A 19977-nucleotide genomic window follows, 5' to 3' on the forward strand; every position below is an offset into this window, starting at 1 on the left:
GTAATGCAGCATGTGTCTTTCTTCTTAGCCTGACACACTGTTAGTGCTTGATGTTTGGTGGGTGACTGAAAAAATCATTTGCAAATTTATGTTCCACTTTTCCGTCACCACAGTCAGTGTGGACTGGTGTGTTCACCCTGCAGGTATTAATTTATCCTCAGAGCAGAGCTCACCTGCCATTTTCCTCCCATTTCCAACCTGGATTTCTTGCCTCAGGCTCTCTATCCCGTTGCCTCTGTAAAAATGACATTAATTGAATTCCAGGTGCATCTCTGCATTATTTTCTATGTGTCATATCTTTTTTGTTGCTCTATTTCTCTACAACAGTCTTTTGTGTTATATAAATGTTCTAAAAAAATAAAAATAAATAAATATATGTTCTAGTGTACCATTTCTTTAATCAATTCCCTTGTTGCTTTTTAAAAAGATTTTATTCGTTTGTTTATTTATTTTTAGAGGGGGGGGAGGAGAAAGAAAGAGAGGGAAAGAAACATCAACATGTGGTTGCTTCTCACACATGCCTAACTGAGGACCTGACCTGCAACCCATACATGTGCCCTGACTGGGAATTGAACCAGGGACCCCTTGGTTCACAGCCTGGCCATCAATCCACTGAGCCACACCAGCCAGGGCCCTTTGTTATTTATTTATTTATTTATTTATTTATTTATGTATTTATCTTTCTTTCTTTCTTTCTCTCTCTCTCTCTCTCTCTTTCTTTCTTTCTTTCTTTCTCTCTTATTTCTAGAGAGAGGGGGAGGTAAGGAGAAAGAGAGAGAGTGAAACATCAATGTGTGGTTGCCTTTCATGCGCCCCCGCACTGGGTACCTGGTCCCACAACCCAGGCGTGTGCCCCGACTGGGAAGCAAACCAGTGACCCCTTGGTTTGCAGCCTGCACTCAATCCACTGAGCTATACCATCCAGGGCCCCTTGTTATATCTTATATTTTGAGTTATTTTCTTAGTAGTAGTCCCAGGGATTATAATTAACACCTTAATTTATAATAATCTAGGGTGGATTAATGCCAGTTTAATTTCAGTAGCATGCAAAATCTTTGTTCTTCATTCCCCCCTCCTTTGTGCTGTTATTATCATACATATTTAAACATTATTTGCCCATAAACACAGGTTATAAGTTTTGCTTTATGCAGCTGTCTTTTAAATTAGGTAAGAGAAACAAAAAGTTACAAAAAATACATTTACACTGTGTTTTGTATTTACCTGCTGTAGTAAGCGTGTGAAGGTTACCTTAAATAGTAAAAGAGCTTTTATAGATGTCACTAAGTTAAGGATTTTGAGATAGAGAAGTTAGCCTGATTTATCCAGGTGGGCCCAGTGTAATCACAAGGGTCTTTATAAGGGAAAGAAGTAGGAAAATAATAGAGTTTTAAAGATACTATACTGCTGGTTTTGAAGATGGAGGAAGGGGCTGTGAGCCAAGGAATGCAGGCTGCCTCTAAAAGCTGGGGAAAAGCAAGAAAGCAGATTTTTTCCTAAAGCCTGTACAAAGAAGTGAAACCCTGTCAGCATCTTGATTTTAGCCCAGTGAGAACCATTTCAGCCTTCCAACCTCCAGAATCATCGTAAGTTGTGTTGTTTTAAGCCTCTAAGTTTGTAGTAATACGTTGAAACAGTGATAGAAAACCAACACAGCTCGGGAGTTAGCTTTACTGGTGTTTATTATTTCTTTTTCTTTAAAGCTTTTTTGATTTTTTAAAATTGCTTTTAAATTTTTATTTATTTTTAGAGAGAGGGGAAGGGAAAGAGGGAGAGAAACAGCAATGTATGGTTGCCTCTTGCTCACTCGCAACTGGGGACCTGGCCCACACAACCCAGGCATGCCCCTGACTAGGAATTGACCAGCTACCCTTCAGTGCACAGGCCGGCACTCAATCCACTGAGCCACACCAGCCAGGGAAGTTATTTCTTCCTGTGTTTTTAAGTTACTGCCTACTGTCCTTTATAGGGCAGGTCTGCTAGCATTGAATTTTCTCAGTTTTGGTTTATCTGGGAATATCTTAATTTCTCCTGATTTTGGTAGAATGGTTTTGTTGGATGTAGAATTTAACACTCAGCCAGGCAATTGTCAAGCTCTGTTTTAGCCTTTACTTTGTGCTTGTGCAGAGCCTCAAGGTCAACCAGAGTTGAGAGTTTAAAAGCCTTTTCAGGCCTTTCCTGAGTATGTCCTCAGCCCTGGGCATGCACACAGTCTTGTGTATACTTAGATTCCCAGGAACACATCAAAGTTTTTCAAAGCCCCTGTAGACATCTCCTTCCATACCTTTCCTTTTTAAGCTTTTAGGTTAATCTATTATTTGCCCCAACTGTTATCCATTGCCTTAGGCAGCCACTGAGTTTAATAAACACTTGCCTGCATCTTCAACCAGTGCTCCTACCCTCAAGGAAAAAGCTTTTCACACGGGGCAAGCTCTAAGTCTAGGCAGAAAGACAACATTGCAAGTGGGGTCTTCCAGGAAACCATCAGAAAGGTCAAATAATGACAGTTTGGGGGGAATGAAGCTTTGAAGTCACCCCAGCCCTCTTCTGCCTCCTCTAGTGGTTGTCAGGCTGCCACTTTTTACTGTGATTGTAAGCTGTTGATTTTCAGAACAGGGGATGGGATTCAGTGCTTCCTGAATAAATGTGCCCCAGATTACACAAGTCTTTGATTAATTTCCAGAATTCTGAAAAACTTGGTTCTGAGTTTTTGCTAGTTTTCTTCCTGCTTTTATGGAGGAATTTTCCGATTTGTCCCATTTTTGCTCATGTCCCCATCATTCATTTAAGGCTTTAGTTTCTGGCTCACAGCCACTCTCTCCAGCACTACTCCTGGCTTAATCCTCGGTAAATTCAATGCCCATATTAATGATCTTGCCAATACCTGTTCTTTTTAGTTCATTGGCTACCTCTCTCCTGATGATTTTGTCTCCCATCCTGTCTCAGCTACTACTTTAATAGTTATACCCTAGACTAGTGCCCCTGCACCAAACTACCCATTTTTGTAAGTAAAGTTTATTTAAATACAGCCTTGCTCCTTTGTTTATGTATTGTCTATAGCTTTTTTCCCACAATACCACAGCAGAGATAAGTATTGCAGCAGAGACCATTAGCTCGAAAAGCCAAAAATATTTATTATCTGACACTTTACCGAAAAAGTTTGCTGATTCCTGCCCTAGACCTAGTCAATTAGAGCTGCATCTCTATTAATTATGTGTCAAGCATCCTGTTCTTTAACCATTCCCTCCTTTTTTGCTGTACCCTTCCTCTGCAGGCATGTCCAGCCTGCAACTCAGGGTGGCTATAAATGCAGCCCAACATAAAATTGTTAATTTACTTAAAACATTATGAGATTTTTGGGGGTGATTACATGTCACAAAATAATGTGCGGCCCAAGGCAACCCTGCTTCCAGTGTGGCCAAGAGACACCAAAAGGTTGGACGCCCTTGCTAGAGTCTCAACTTATCAGTCCTTTGACCTCACCAACTTTTGCACTGTACATCTGACTTTACCCCACCAAATCTTTACCTTTGTTCTTACCTCTCCCTCCTTACATTATAATTACTTTCATCTATACTTTCCTAAATTGCTCATTGACAAAACCTCAACCATGGTTAAATCCAACTTTAGGCTTACTCCAAGCCTACAGCTGTACATCTGAATGTAGCTATGCAACACCATGCAGTTATTCTGCCTGTTCTCACTTTAAGTTCCTGATCATTAGCCATAAGTTGGCCTATAATATTTCACAGCCATGCTACTATACATTTTCCTATCTATTCACTCTTTCATACCTTTTTTAAAATATATTTTATTGATTATGCTATTACAGTTGTCCCATTTCCCCACTTCATTCTCCTCCATCCTGCACACCCTCTCCCACCCACATTTCCCCCCTTTAATTCATGTCCATGTGTCATCAGTTCTTTAGCTTCTACATTTCCCATACTATTCTTGCCCTCCCCCTGTCTATTTTCTACCTTCCATCTATGCTACTTATTCTATGTACCTTTTCCCCCTCTCTTCCCCTCCCACTCCCCTGTTGCTAACCCTCCATGTGATCTCCATTTCTGTGGTTCTGTTCCTGTTCTAGTTGTTTGCTTAGTTTCTTTTGGTTTTGCTTTAGGTGTGGTTGTTAATAATTGTGAGTTTGCTGTCCTTTTACTATACATGTCTTTTCTTTCTCTTCTTTTCTTAGATAAGTCTCTTTAACATTTCATAAAATAAGGGCTTGGTGATGATGAACTCCTTTAACTTGACCTTATCTGAGAAGCACTTTATCTGCCCTTCTATGCTAAATGAAAGCTTTGCTGGATAGAGCAATCTGGGATGTAGGTCCTTGCCTTTCATGACTTGGAATACTTCTTTCCAGCCCCTTCTTGCCTGTAAGGTCTCTTTGGAGAAATCAGCTGACAGTCTGATGGGAACTCCTTTGTAGGTGACTGTCCCCTTATCTCTTGCTGCTTCTAGGATTCTCTCCTTCGTTTTTACCTTGGCTGATGTAATTATGATGTGCCTTGGTGTGTTCCTCCTTTGGTCCAACTTCTTTGGGACTCTCTGAGCTTCCTGGACTTCCTGGAAGTCGATTTCCTTTGCCAGAATGGGAAGTTATCCTTTATTATTTGTTTAAATAAGTTTTCCACTGGTTGTTCTTCCTCTTCTCCTTCGGGTACCCCTATAATTCAGATGTTGGATCGTTTAAAGATGTCCTGGAGGTTCCTAAGCCTCTCCTCATTTTTTTGAATTCTTACTTCTTTATTTTTTTCTGGTTGTATGTTTTTTTTCTTCCTTCTGGTCCACTCCATTGATGTGAGACCCAGCTTTCATTCCATCACTATTGGTTCCCTGTGCATTTTTCTTCATTTCACTTATTGTAGCCTTCATTTGTTCATCTAACTTGTGACCAAAATCAACCAATTCTGTGAGCATTCTGATCACCAGGGCTTTGAACTGTGCATCTGATAGGTTGGCTGTCTCTCGGTCGCTTAAAAAAACTGGTTGTGGGGCTTTCAATTGTGTTTGAGCCATCTTCTCTATCCCCTTTCCTTTCATCTGGTCGTGCCTATTACGTTGAGGGGCGGAGCCTTAGGTATTCACCAGGGCTGGGCACCCCAGTTGCTAGATTGTGACGTTGTATGTGGGGGCGGGGTCGAGAGGGAACAATGGTGCTTGCTCCACTCTCGATGGGACCTCAGTTTCTTCCACTGCTTCCCCCAGCAAATTGGGTCCCTCTGGTGCCAACTCCCACATGGATGGGCTTGTACACACCGTGGGACCCTCCAAGGACCTCTCCTGTGAGGCTGGGAGTTCCTCCCTGCACCTCAGTCCCCACAGGTATTTTCAATCAGTGCCCCAAGGCCCTGTTTCCCAGCGCTGGGATCCTGGGTTGCGCGCAGTGCCCTGCCTCACAATCGCCACCTCGCTGGGTTGCCGGTTGCCACCCCTCAGCTGGGGTCTGCCAGCTGCTGCCTGTGTGTTCAGGTTCCACCCGCTGCAGTCTTGCATGCCCCGGATGCCTCACGCACCCGGTCCCACTGCTCTCTGCGCCACGACCCGCAGCCGGTTGCCCTACTCCGCCCCTCCTACCAGTCTGGATGAACACGCCTATTTCAACTTCTTGGCTGTCCGATTTCCATTCAGATCAATTTTCTGTCAGTTTTGGTTGTTATTCTGTTTCTAAATTGTTGTTGTCTCTATCTTGGTTGTGCAAGGAGGCACAGTGTGTCTACCTATGCCTCCATCTTGGCCAGAAGTCCTCTCTTTCATACCTTCTTAACTCCTCAAACTTCCTGCACTCCTCTCCCGTCTTCATTCTCACCTTGCTTGCTGTTCCACTAAAAAGGACCGAAGCAAGAGCTTCGACCCATTCTGCACACATCTTGCCATTTATTTTTACTCACTCGTACCCATTTATTTGTCTTTGCCAATGAGCTGCTTGTATACCTATGCAGAGCTGATATTTCTTATACATAAGAGCTCTTCCTCTTGTCTACTCAAGGACTTCACTCGAGCATTTTTCCTTTCTCTCTATTGCAGAATTACTTATTTTCCCTGTATGTAGGATCATTCCCATCAGCAGCAAACATGCACTATAAATACCTTTGATCTTTTAAAAACAACCTCTCTTGATCCAACATCGTCATTCAGAAAGTACCCTGTTTCTCAGCTCCTTTTAGCGAAACTATTCCAATTATAGTGCAGACCCAGTTATAGTCTATACTGCAGTCTCCACTGTTCCTCCTGTTCTCTCCTAAACCAACCCTAATCTGGCTTTTACCTCTGCCACTCTTCAGGAACTGCCCTTGTCAGAGACACAGTGACCTCTTCATGTGTCAGTTCTCAATATTTTTTTCACGTAGTAGCTTCCTTGAGATATAAAAATTTACCTTTTAAAAGTATAAACTAAAGGGGATTTTGGTATATTCACAGAGCTGTGGATCACTACAGTCCAATTTTAGAACATCATTACTACTCCAAAAAGAAACCCTGTGCCCCTTAGTAGTCACTCCACATTTCTGCCTTCCCTTAGCCCTCAGAAACCATTATGCCACTTTCTGACTATGAATTTGCCTGTTACAGACACTTCATATAAATGGAATCATACAATATATGGCCTTGTGACTGGTTTCTTTCACTTTGCATAATGTTTTTATGGATCATCCACGTTATACTTTGTTCCGTTGTATGCCCAATATTTCAGTGTAAGGATATACATCACATTTTGATTACACATTCATCAGTTGATGGACACATTTGAGTTGTTTCTACTCTTTGGCTATTATGAACGATGCTGCTGTGAACATTCATGTACGAGTTTGGTGTGGATATATGTATTCAGGTCGCTTGGACATATACCAAGGAGTAGAATTGCTGAGTCATTTGGCTACTGTTTAACATTTTGAGGAACTGCAAAACTTTTTTCCAAAGGGGCTACACTAATTTATAATTTTTACTAGGAACTTAAAAAGGTTCCAACTTCTCCATATCCCCACCAGCACTTGTTACTTTTGTATGTTAACCATCTTAGTGTGTGTGAAGTAGTATCACTGTTGTGATTTTCATTTGCATTTTCCTAATGGCTAATGATTCTGAGCATCTTTTCATGTGCTCATTGGCTGATTGTATATTTTCTTTGGAAAAATGTCTATTTAGATCCTTTGCTCATTTTTAATTGGGTTGTTTGTCTTCTCACTACTGAGTTGCAAGAGTTATTTGTTTCTTGTGTTTTTTTTTAACATTCCGAATACAAGTCTCTTACAGATATGTGATTTGTAACTATGTTGCCCCATTTTGTAACCGGCTGTCCTTTTACTTTCTTGATAGTCCTAAATTTTCTCTGTCTTTATCTTACTTGACTTTTCAGAAGATTCAAAAGCATCTTCAGATACTTTCTTCACTTGATTTCTATAACCACAGTCTCCTGATTTTTCCCCTCACCTTATCGCATGCTTCACCTTATTCTCCTTTGCTGCTTATTTATAATTTCTCCAACTTTGAAACACTGGAGCGCCCCCGGCTCAGGCCTCAGACTACTAATTCTGTCACCCCACTCCCTTTGTTATCTCCTCTGCTATCATTTATATGCTGACAACTTCAAATTTACAGTCAGCCTCATATATTTATCTGCCTACTTGACATTTTCACTTGTATCTGTTAGTCATTGCAAACTTAATATGTCCAAAACCAGACTCTTGATTTTTTTCTCTCCAAAACCTGATCTTCCTCAGTCTTCCTCATCTCAGTAAATAGTAATTCCATTTTTCTAATTGCTTGAGCCAAGGAGGCATTCTTTTTTTATTTATTTATTTTAGAATGTATTTAGTTTTAGAGAGGGGGAAGAAGGAGGGAAGGGAGGAAGAGAAGGAAAGGAACATCAATGTGAGAGAGAAACATCCACTGGTTTCCTCTCTGCACCCTGACCAGGGACCATGCCTGCAACTCAGGCACGTGCCCTTGACTGGGAATCGAACTGGTGAATCACCTTGTGGGCCAACACCCAACCAAGCCATGGCGGTCAGTGCCAACCAGTCATTCTTGACTCCTCATTCTCTCCCATCCCACATACAATCCACCAACAAATCCTACTGGCTTTATCTTTAATACATTTAAAATCCAACCTCTTCTCACCACCTCCACTGCTACCACCTGCTCCACACCACTTTTTAACCTCATCTGGATTATTATAATAAGACTTAACTAAACTCCCATCACCTCAGTACCCTATAATCTTTCTCAACATAGCAGTCAGAATGATCCTTTTAAAGCATGTCAGCCCCATGGATTCTTTTTTCTTCTTGTTCTGATTGATTGTTTTTTGTTTCCTTAGGTTCCTAATCATTGATTTGATTCTCAACTTCATGCACTCTATTGTTGTTTCCTATAAATTGTTCTTTATTTCAATTAGTGTATCCTTCATTTCTGACTAGATCTGTTTTGTGCTGTTAGGGTCTCCACTAAGTTTCTTGAGCATCCTTATAACCAGTGTTTTGAACTCTGCATATGATAGATTGCTTATCTCCATTTCATTTAGCTCTTTTTCTGGAGTTTTGATCTGTTCTATCATTTGGGTTATGTTTCTTTGTCTCCTGGTTTTGACAGCCTCCCTGTTTTTGTTTCTATGTATTAGGTAGAGCTGCTTTGACTCCATGTCTTGGTAGTGTGGCCTAATGTAGTAGGTGTCCTGTAGGGTCCAGTGGCACAGCCTCCCTTATCACCCAAGCTGAATACTTGAGATGTGCCTTTCTTGTGGGCTGAGTATACCATCCTCTTGTAGTTGAGCCTTGATTGCTGTTGGCTGGTCAATGGAAGAGATTTGCCCAGGCCAGTCAGTTGCAAGAATTGGCTATGACTTCTTACCACCAACCTCCACCCTCTGTGTAGGATCAGCTGTACAGGTGCAGGGTGGTGGTGCTCCAGTATGGTCTATAGCTGGGTACACTGGCCCTGGGGTTTCACTGGTGGTGCAGGCCAAGGTCAGCCCCAACTTGTGTTTTGCCCTGGACTACCCTGCCTGAGCTATAAAGCAATCTGAGATGGCTGCTACTTGTGCTGGGCTTGGAGATTCCCAGGTGAAGCCAAGCTGTGAATCCTGGCTGGCTGCTGCTAGTGCTAGGCCTGGGGCTCACTGAGGCCAGCTGTTGTTTGTTTGAGAGGATTTAGGAAGTTAAAAAGCATGAGCCAAGACCATTCATTCATATGGAAAAGCAGCTTGGATGGGCCTGTAAATCTGGTGGGGCAGAATCTCTGGGGATTTCCAAGGCAGGTCAAGCTGTGTTAGCCAGGTTGATGGAATCTCAGATATTGCACCAGCTTGTGGGCTCTGTGGGGAGAAAATTTAGAAAAGCGACAATGGCCTCTGCTTGCCTTGATGCCAGACACTTCCATTTCTCCCAGTGTGCCACTTGTGCCTCTCAAACTGCTCCCCGGTGCTGGAGCTGGAAGGAAGTGAGTCTGAGTAGTGAGTCCACGTGTGAGTTCTTTAAGAGGAACTGCTTGGGGCTCAAGCAGTTTCTTCTACTGTCTCAATCCCTACTGGGGATTTTGCAGCCAGAAGTTGTGGGGACTTATCTTCCTGGCACTAAAACCTTGGGGTGGGGGGCCTGGTGTGGGGCTGGGACTCCTTGCTCCCTTCTGAATTTTTATCCACCAGGAGTAGGTATGGGACCAGCCCATTCCACATCTCTGCCCCTCCTACCAGTCTGGATGGGTGTGGTTTTTTTTTACTCTGTAGTTGTCAGACTTCCATTCAACTGGATTTCTGATGGTTCTGAGTGCTGGTGGTTCTATATTTCTGTTGTAATTTTGATGTGGTTGAGTGAAGACGCAAGCCATGTTTACCTATGCCGCCATTGCGGCCAGCAGTTGATTGTATCTTTTAAACACTCTGTGCTTATCTTCCTATTTTGAGCCCTATCCTCTTTTCAGAAGTACCTGATGCCACTAAGCTTTTCCAGGGTTTTCAGTGTGTCCTAGCACACGTAGTTCCTTCATTTTGTCTTAAAGGTTTAAGGTCTCTTACAGCTTCAGCTTCCATTGATCTACGAGCATTTGTCCCTCTGCATTCTAGTTTCCAAAACGCTTGTGTCATGTCTTCTATTCTCTCTCTCGCTCTCTTTGTCCTCAAGAATTTATGTCTATTTTTGTTTACTCGTTACCACTTTAATGAGGTTTGGGCATGAGAGGGGACAGATGAGTATGTAGGGCAGTCACCCTCCATCGTAGAGGGTGAGCCCTTCAGGAGGCTCACCCACCTCCTGAGGCGGCGTTGAAGGGAGGGTTGAAGTCCAGCCGGAGCTTGGCTCACAGGACCGTTAACACGGTCAGCCTAGAGGAAGGCAGCTTCTCTCCGATTCACGGAGGCCTCACGCAGGTGGTGGAGCAGGTATCTGTTCGTTGCCATTATCTTTAGGTAGTAACTTGAATCTGACATACAGTTCTTCTTTATTTTCTCAGTTCTGTAGCAAATTGTGAATGCTTTTTTTTAAAAAGTAAGTTGATACAAATTAAGTTGAGTTCTACTTTTTTGTTTTGTTTTTAGAGATTTTATTTATTTCTAGAGAGAAAGGGAAGGGAGGGAGAAAGAGAGGGAGAGAAACATCAATGTGTGGTTACCTCTCACGTGCCCATACTGGGGACCTGGTCCACAACCCAGGCATGTGCCCTGACTGGGAATTGAACTGGCGACACTTTGGTTCACAGCCTGCACGCTCAAGCCACTGAGCCACACCAGTCAGGGCGTGAATGCTTTTTACTGGGTTAAGTTACCCAGTTGTTTGGTAAGTATTCCTAATATTCCCTTTGCATATAGGAATAAATAACTTTTATTTCTAAATTTTCTTGATAGTTTACAGTGTAACTACCTAGGAACTAACTGGGTGCTCTGGATCCTTGGTTAATGCTCATTTGCCTAGGGCTTTATCGACCTCCGTACATACCATACTCGGTCAATTCGGGCATGACCGAATTATTTCCACATTGTGAGTGTTCAGTTCTTGTCCTGTAAATAGTGATTCACAGAGAAGGAGGCTTAATCTAAGAAATTTTGAAACGCGTATTCTTAATTGAGATGATGTACAAAAGGACATATGCCTTGTGAAGTAAAGTTATTGTGACCTTGTTAAATTTTTAGGAAGAAGTCAATTTCCTAAGAAGACAGTAGAAGCAAAGTTTATTTTGATGAGCGCTCGTTGTCCCCCTCAAGCCCTACCTAATTACACTACTCACCATCTTTGGTTTCTTAACTTTTAGGCTGGCTTAAGGAAAAGGGAGGAAGGAGAAGGGAGTCAGGAATAACTGGAGCTGATAATAGGCGTCGGCAACATTTTCTCCTGTGCCCTCAGAGGAATGCTGTGCAGAATGATGACTGTACTGAAACAGAATGAAAGGCAGCCAGAGGCGTGAGTTTGGCGAAATGAAATAGTTCTCAAGTTTATTACAACCACCATTTAATGTTTTTTCATTCGTCGTCTCTAATTTTAACCTTTCCCACAAAGTGTAGGCAGAGAGGCAGCTGTGATGTGGGAACCTATGGCTCTTCCCTTTTATCCCCAGAATGGAGGGTATTTGTCTTCAAGATAATTTATTTTTTTCTTTGTAGCTTTTCTTCCTAGGAATGATTGTCTCTGCTCATTCCTTTCTAGAAGAGGTTCTGGAAGGACAGTGTTTTGCTATTCAATATTTTAGGATTAAAAAATGTTTGTTACTTTGTTACTCTGTAGAACAAAGATTTAACTCACAAGAATGGCAAAGACTACAGGAATTAGTTCAACATTTAAAGCAGCTGGAGTAAAGAGCAGCCCATTGTTTTCTAAAGTGGATCTTGCCACCCACCAGTTGTTGAAATCTCACCCTTGCCTTTGTACACATTTCAGTGTCCTAAGCAGTCAGTGGGAAAATCCTATCTTACCATCATCCTGTACACATGGAGTGACTAGCGTATAGAAACTGACTCACCCTCTCAGTGCCCCGTTTATGGCCAGTAAGTGATTAAGGACCATGAGAGCACCTATCAGTGTGTTGTGTACTGAAGCCCGTCTTTTCCTTCTCTCTCCTTCTCTAAAAGAAGCAAACCCAAAAGGTATGCGAGGATGGGAGTTTAAAAGTTCTCCAGGCTCACTCCAAGATTTATAAGGTACAAAGTATCACTTCCTTTGAGTACCATGAAACAAGGACAGTGTACTAAGATAACATCCTTCTAAATAGAGGTGAATATACTTTCCCTTTGAATGGAATGTCTGGTCTTATCAGGATGGTAAGGAATAACTTGGTGCTTTCCCACCTGGCTTGAAATACTGTGTATGAAATGAGGACTTTTTAGAATGTGACTTCATTTTTTTCCCTCTTTCTGCAGGAGATTAGAAAATGTATTTGTTTTACTGTAGGCAAAACCTTAGTTTTGAGGGAGAACAGAAACATCTGCTTTGGGTTTGTTGTTTTCATGATATGGCACAGAATGGTGCACACAGTGAAGTTTGCTAAGAGTTTCTCTGTAAACTGGTGGGATGACTGAACATTGATTGGAGACATGAGGTAAACAATGGAGTTGAAAAGCATGTATTTTGGGTACATGTACTTGTTAGAAATATAAAAGTAACATTTCTCTTCTGTACAGTTGTGACTTTGTTTATTTAGTTTCTTGCTAGTTTTTAAATGTGTATGCCTGTTTTCTTATTCTAATCTTTCACTTAATCAGATCAATTCAGCTTTGAGGTTAGAAATCCTTAGAATCTCTTCAAGCAACCTGGGCAAAACCTATAAAGGAAAAATAAGAGTATCTTCAAAACTGTGCCGTGGAACACTGGAGATGTGAAAATCACACCAAAATAGGCCATTTTAATATTTCATGGATTGAAAGAAGACATCTCTTTGCCCAAGGGACAGATGCATCTGAACTATTTCACCATTTATTACACTTGAAATATATGTGCATCTATGGAGCTCAGAACATTGCAATTCTTCCAACACCTGTCAGGCATGGACCCTGAGCCGGCTGTCAGTCCAGAGCCACTGTGGTTTGGGTACTGCCTTTATCTAGTTCGTATCATTTGAAAAGATTCCTGGTTGGCAGTGTTTTGTTTTTGCACTGAAAATGCTGTCTGAATGTAGAGGTTTTCATTTTGATGGAAACCCTCATAATAAAGCCCCAGTTAACAGCAGCGCTGTGAAGGAGAGCTGCCCCCAACAGTCATGCCAGTTTGGGTTTAGGCAGGATTAGGATTTAGAAGAGAGACTAAAATCCTACCATTTTATGAATCTCATAAGGAAACTGAAGCCAAGAGGACCTAAGCGACTGCAGCTAATGTCTAGAAATGTCTTCAGGGCACTAGAAACTGAGGAAGAGGAGCCAGGAAAACTTCCTCTGCAGCCTTAACGTCTGCTTGTTATACAAGGCAGGGGAGGAGCAGACTGAGGAGACCTCCCTGCTCCTTTTAAAGACCTCTCAAGTGTCTGTGCTGTGGGTGTTTTCCCCTCAGTAGAAGCTGTCCCGCCCGGCTTGCTTTTCCAAAGGTTTCTTCTCAAGCTGGTGATTAGCCAAATGCCTCATTGAAGTGGAGATTAAGTGCTTGCTCTCTAACTCCTTAGAGAATTATAGGATTATTACCAATTTGTCACCTGCTGACCAGTTTTATCTGCTTGGGGAGACTGTGGGTTATGCAGTCTGTTCTACAAGAAGGAGAAGATTGTGCAGACCACTGGCATTACTGGCGATCTATTTCCTAGTCTTAGTTGTGCAAAAAAGGACAATGTGTCCCCTGCCCAAACAGGGCAAGCAGTTTAACTACACACCAGAACAGTATCTGGGGACTTTCTCTCCTGAGTTGGTTTCTGGCTTGCTCAGAACACTAGCAAATTCCATTTCAACAAGAATTATGGAAGGTGTACTCACCTTATGTGCACATGTTCCAAGGTGAAATAAGGATGGGCTTGCAAAGCTAAAAAGGAGACTCATTTGATATGTTAAATTGATGATTTAGTAGCCCACTCCTGACCTGCTGTTAGCCTGTAAAGAGTTGCTGATATCTAGCTTGTGAACCTTCTAATCTTTGTTCTGAAGGGAAAGGTCAGTAGATGAAGCCCCTTTGGAGAGTCCCTGGGGCACATTTAATAACAGCAGAAACTGCAGCAGGAGCATTTAACATTTACTGGGGTATGTGCCAGGCAACAATGCTAAATGCCTTTTATATATCTCATTTAATCCTCACAATAGTTCTGTGAGATACATAATGACACGATTTCCATTTTACTAATTGTATACAAGTTAAATGACTTGCGTAAAACTGCCAGCTAGTGATGGTGGATCTAATCTGAACCCAGGTTGTCTGTCTTCAACATCCGTGTCTCAATGATTTCCTCCTGCTTATCTTTACTCTTTACTTCTGTTTGAAGAAGTCTTCCCATATTTTATCCATTCTTAAACCCAAACCCTCCTCTGCTACTTCTTAAAATAGTCCACATCTATGAAATTTTCAGGGATTTTATTTTAATGTGAGATTTTCTTTTCTGCAAGGTTAAAATTATAAATAAAATGGTTAAGAATTTTTATATATTGGAAACAGACCCAGAAGCTTAAGAGGTTTGTTCATTATAGAGATTTGGCAGGAAAAACTGTCCCTTTGAAAAGCTCTTGATAGTATTCACAGATAAGTCACTGAAAACTGAGACTAATAGGTTCTGGTACACAATTAAATGGCATGGCTGATTACACTGATTATGGTAAAAGCTAAAACATTATTCTAGTTTACTAGAAAGTCAAAGAGCTGCCAGGAAAAGTTGGAGAGAAGAAGAAGAAATGCATACTGTGTATGGTCCCCATTTACTTTATGAACTTAGATATTTCCTGTCTGCTAACTACTCGCTGATTAGAAATCTCAACTCCTAACCTGTACTCTAAGAAATCTAGCCTTTTATTGTCCTGGCTTAAGAGAAACTCATACTCTTCCCAGAATTCAAGATCTTGGACCTGAACCAATTGAATATTATCTGTGGATAAATACAAGGTCATGCATATTGGGGGTGTGGGGGCATGAGATAAGCCGAACTCCACAAGTATATATATATAGTGTGTATTGTATGTTGTATACTAAATATCTCATACATACATATTCAAGTTAATTCTAGAAAGCCTGCTAGTTGATGAATTAAAAAGTCTTGGAACCCTGGCTGGTGTGGCTCAGTAGATTGAGCTTGGGCCTGCAAACCAGAGGGTCTCCGGTAAATTCCCAGTCAGGGCACATGCCTGGGTTGTGGGCCAGGTCTCCAGTAGGGGGCACTCAAGCGGCAACTACACATTGATGTTTCCCTCCCTTTCTAAAAATAAATAAATAAATAAAATCTTTTTTAAAAAAATCCTAAAAAACATACATACCTTTTCACACTGACGTTAGCCTGTGAAAATAGTGGAACAGGTGCAAGAAATTCAGCCATTAAGATATTCCTCTCAGCTTGTTTTTACAAATGAATATTCACAGACATCCTAAATATCTACCTGCAGGACTTTGGTTAAATAAATTGTGGTTTATTTGTTCAAAAGAATGCTATTCAAACATTTAAAGTTGTGTTTTAAAGTAATAGCTAATTGACACAAAAATGTTCTGATAATCTGGCTTTTTGCAATCCAAAAATTCCAGTTGGTCTTCAAGAAAGTTCCCATATTCAAGAATAATCCAGACTGTTTTTTGATGATCCAACCATAACTCATTTCTGTGGTAGAATTGAGTGGATAAGAATAGAATTGTAGGTTCAATTGTAATAGAATTGAATTGGACAAGAAGAATTGGTATTTGCTGTGTGGCCCTATTAATACTTTCGTGGTAGAACTCCTTGGCTATCACTCAAGTATTTTGTTTAAGGAAGATGCAAAAATATAATACTTTTAAGATCAAGAGAGGTTCGAAGGGTTTTATATCGTGAACAGGCATATTAATAAGGATGAAATATGACTTTACCTTTTAAAAAATGAAATTTATATTTTTATCAATAGCATATTTGAGAAGAAATAAGTAGATTGATGCTGAATCCATTGCAGAGCCAGGTGACTGGAGAGGCACTGTGATTACCTATATTACCAGGAACACAGAATGATACAGGGGCAGTTTTCCTTTCGGGAGGAAGGATGCTGGGCAGATAAAAATCACACGTACACTACTTTAAAAAAAGAAAACCTGAAAAGGCAAAGACTTGGGAGGAACACGTTCAAATGTTTGCAAAACATAAAAGCTTTAAACATTTTAAGGGCCATTGGCTGTTCTACCCCAGAAGCTGGATCAGTCAGGAGTTTTGTTAGAATGGTCAGAAAAGAATTCATTTTTCCACTGGGCTTGGAGTTAGTTACAAGCTTGTAAAGCTTGAACTGGTACAGCTACCTTGGCACACCCAGGGAGAGAGCCTGTCTGAAAATGAAGCTGGACCAGGGAAAACAACACCAAGAGAGGGTGGGATTGAAACTGGGCCTCCGAGACACCGTATGAGCCCGGGAATCAGCCCATGTGTGACTCGGACTTCTTTCCCTGTTTGAGAGCCACTAAATTCCTTTTTTGTCTAAGCCAATTTGGCTGTGGTTTTCTGTCCCTTGTGATTGAAAAGGCCCTAATGCAATCTCCTTAAAGCTCATAAGGTCCAACCACTTCATTTCATAAGGTTGAAGCTTGGAGAAGTGAAGTGACGCATCTAAGGTTATGCAGCTAAGTGGTAGAAAACTGGGACTAGACTGCGGCCCTGCTGCCTCCTGTGCAAGCTCATTGCTCCAACATGAATCAGTTTAAGTAGGTTTGGGGTAAAGTCTGTGATAGATTTGAGAGTGCCATTTAAAATAAACTAATGGACATCATCCCTACTGTTACAAAATGTGTCTTTTGGAATGACAGTGATTACTGTTAGCAGAGAATTGACCCCAGTATTGTAGTTCTTATTTTTCTAAACTATTGGATAAGAGGTATATCCATAGTATTTTATAATTTGTATCTTAATAATCAGTCATCTGTGCATTTAGTGGATAATATTTGGCTAGCTGTTCTAATGTTGCCTGTTCCCTGGGCCTCCTAAGCTTCTAGAATCAGCACCCAAACATTTTTCCATGGATGTGCCCTGTAATAGGAAATGAAAAATGGACTTTAAATATATGCCAAGTTCTTTGCTTCCTTAGGGGTTTGCATATGTTGTCCCCTCTGCCTGAATTGCTTATCCCTAAGTTCTTCATGTCTTCTCATCTTTCAGCCTCTGCTGAAACCCAGCCTCTTCAGAGGTACCATCCCTGACTACCTTGGGGAGCTCACGTTAGTCTCTTATCACTTGCCTTGCTTGTTGCCTAATTGGTTTCTAATTCATATTTATTTACAGGCTCTTTCATTTACTACTCCATACTCAGTGTTTAGCACAGGACCTATGCATAGGGGGTACTCAATAATTTTTTGTTAAATGATTAAATTTTATATATTAAGGGCTTAAAGAAAAACAATAAAAAGCACTAAGTATTTGGGTCTTTCTCATAGCCTGCCCTAAGTGTACCTTAATTGCCCTCACACCTCCACTGACCAAACACGTAGCACAAATCAGGAAAAGAGAGGAAACTATAAACCACTTAACTACTGTACTGATCATTGTGTCGGGCATTTTTGAGTTAAAATTCTATTACCTCTGTTCTTCAGCATGTCATACCTTGCTTGTTCTTTTCTCGGTGACTTCTCACCTACCCACCTGGCCCTGATGCAGATTCCTCACACTGACAGGGTGTATCAGAGAAGTGGGGTTGCCCTCAGAGCGGGGGAGGGAGGATGGAATGGCAAGGGCCACCAGCAATCTCTTTCAGGACTCTAATTGCTCCAAGGTCTCCGTTTAGAGTCGAGAATGAGAGAGACTTTGAGTGCCTTTTTTCTTGCTCACTGCCCTCTACTTGAGTGCTTAGCTGGCAGGAAGGCACCTTTTCCTCCTCAGTTACTGTCAGAGCAACATGAAGGTCAGGCAGAGAGAGACAAATGAGAGCAGCTCTGGGAAGGGAGGTTACCACGGTAACAAGCAGGCAGGACTGCTATTTGGAAACGGGCCTAATCTTTCTCCTCCTCCCTCCTTCTCAGAGCAAGAAGATGGGTATTGTTTAGCTGACCTGCATCCTTGGGGTGGGAACCATAATCCCTTTCTGACAGTTCCCACTGACACTGGAGTGAGCTGCTTTGCATTTTAATTCGCTAAGCAGCTGAGGTGGTTTTCTCTGAAGTGCTGGAAACAGGGCTTTTTCTGGCCCTGTTCCAGGTAGGATTCTGGTTACCTCAGACAGGGTTCGGAATTGTTGTTTATTTCTCAACAAACATTTTGCATATTTGCACATGCGTGGAAGATGCCACATAGTTTTCAATGAGAATCAAGTGAATACAGGTAGTCCCTAGGTTATGAATATCTGCTTTATGAAGGTCATAGAAATGTACATTTCTTAGAAACCACTCAGCTCTTACGAAGCGCTCAGCTAGGGGCCATTCTTGTTGCCAGTGACCTGTGCAATGGATGTGCTAACTTCATGTCCTCACCCTGGTGCCTCCCCCTTCTACTTGCATGCCCCACTATTCTTTCTTTTGTCACCTACCTGCTACGTTTCTCATCAGTGTCCGTCCCTTTTCTTATAATATGCCTAAACCTTCATATATGTAAACATCTTTCCCCTTTCCTTTAAAATAAAAATAGCCTTTTAAAAACTAGAATAATACATTCTCAATAGTCATATTGAGAACAATTTAACATTCATAGGCTAATCTAGTACATGCTGTATTGTGTCTTTTATTCACTGGAAAATATGCTGTGGATATTTGTCCTTGATAGGAGGTAGAGATCTATGCTATTAATGCCATGTAGATTGTTTCGGCGGGGGGTGTTATTTGTTTGGCTATTAAAAGCAACACTGAATTGCCCTGGCTGGTTTGGCTCAGTGGGTTGGGTGTCGTCCTGCAAATTGAAAGGTCACCAGTTTGATTCCCAGTCAGGGCACATGCCTGGGTTGTAGGCCAGTCCCCAGTTGGGAGTGTGTGTTAGAAGCAACTGATCAATATTTCTCTCCTCTTTTTCCCTCCCTTCCCCTCTCTCTAAAAATAAACACAATCTTTTTAAAAATAAAATAAAAGCAGCACTGAATCAAACTGCACATCATGCATCTTTGTGTACTTGTCCTGTTAACTTCTTAATGCAAATTTGAGAGATGGAATGTGAACAAAACAGGATGTGCATTTTACATATTGATACACAGTGCCAAATTGCCCTCTCCAGAGCTTCTACCAATTTATATTCCCACCAACTAATACTGCATAAGAGTGCCTGTGTTTTCCATATCCTTGCCAACTTGGATATTGTTCAACTCTTTTATCTTTACCAGTCAGAAAGGTGGAAAATTATATTGTGTTTTCATTTGTATTTCTATATTATTCTGAAGTCCCAATTGTGCTCCTGAAGACCTACCTACTTTTCGTCATCTTTCCTTGAGTACTGGTAACTAGGCAAAGTATTGGGTTGGCCAAAAAGTCTGTATGTTTTTTTCCATAAAATAAAAGTCGAATTTTTCATTTTCACCCATAACTTTATTGATTTGGTAATTTTGAGTATGTCAGCTATCTCCTATGCAGTATAATGTTGATTGTTCTCAATTGATGTCCAATTTGATCACTATCAACTTCAGCTGGTCTACTCCACCGTGAAGCATCGTCCAGCAAGAAATCTCTAGCACGAAACTTCGTGAATCTCTTTTGACATATCCGATCAGTCACAGCACCTTCTCCATACACTGCACAAATCTTGTTTATGCATTTTAGTTGCTTTTTTTACCTTTCTTGAAATAATAAAGCATAATAGACTGAAAATGTGGTTTATTTCCTTCCATCTTCAGTATTAACATGGCTGCACAAAAATTCACCAATTTTGATTTTTTTTTTTTTTTTTTTTTTAGATTTTATTTATTCATTTTAGAGAGGGAAGGGAGGGAGCTAGAGAGCGAGAGAGAGAGAAACA

The 19977-nt window shown here is 41.2% G+C and overlaps 1 protein-coding gene and 1 long non-coding RNA gene across 2 annotated transcripts in view; one reads left to right on the plus strand and one right to left on the minus strand.

The window, feature by feature from the left end:
* Positions 1-19977, plus strand: part of ZNF609 (zinc finger protein 609) — a 196995-nt gene that overhangs the window by 107737 nt on the left and 69281 nt on the right.
* On the minus strand, positions 3514-5832 carry LOC118496674. The gene is made up of 2 exons (XR_004899231.1): positions 5766-5832; positions 3514-3791 (listed from the first exon to the last, which is right to left on the minus strand). It is a non-coding gene; the product is annotated as an uncharacterized LOC118496674 (long non-coding RNA).

The sequence above is a fragment of the Phyllostomus discolor genome, chromosome 1 (genome assembly GCF_004126475.2).
Source record: "Phyllostomus discolor isolate MPI-MPIP mPhyDis1 chromosome 1, mPhyDis1.pri.v3, whole genome shotgun sequence".
NCBI classification, from domain to species: domain Eukaryota; kingdom Metazoa; phylum Chordata; class Mammalia; order Chiroptera; family Phyllostomidae; genus Phyllostomus; species Phyllostomus discolor.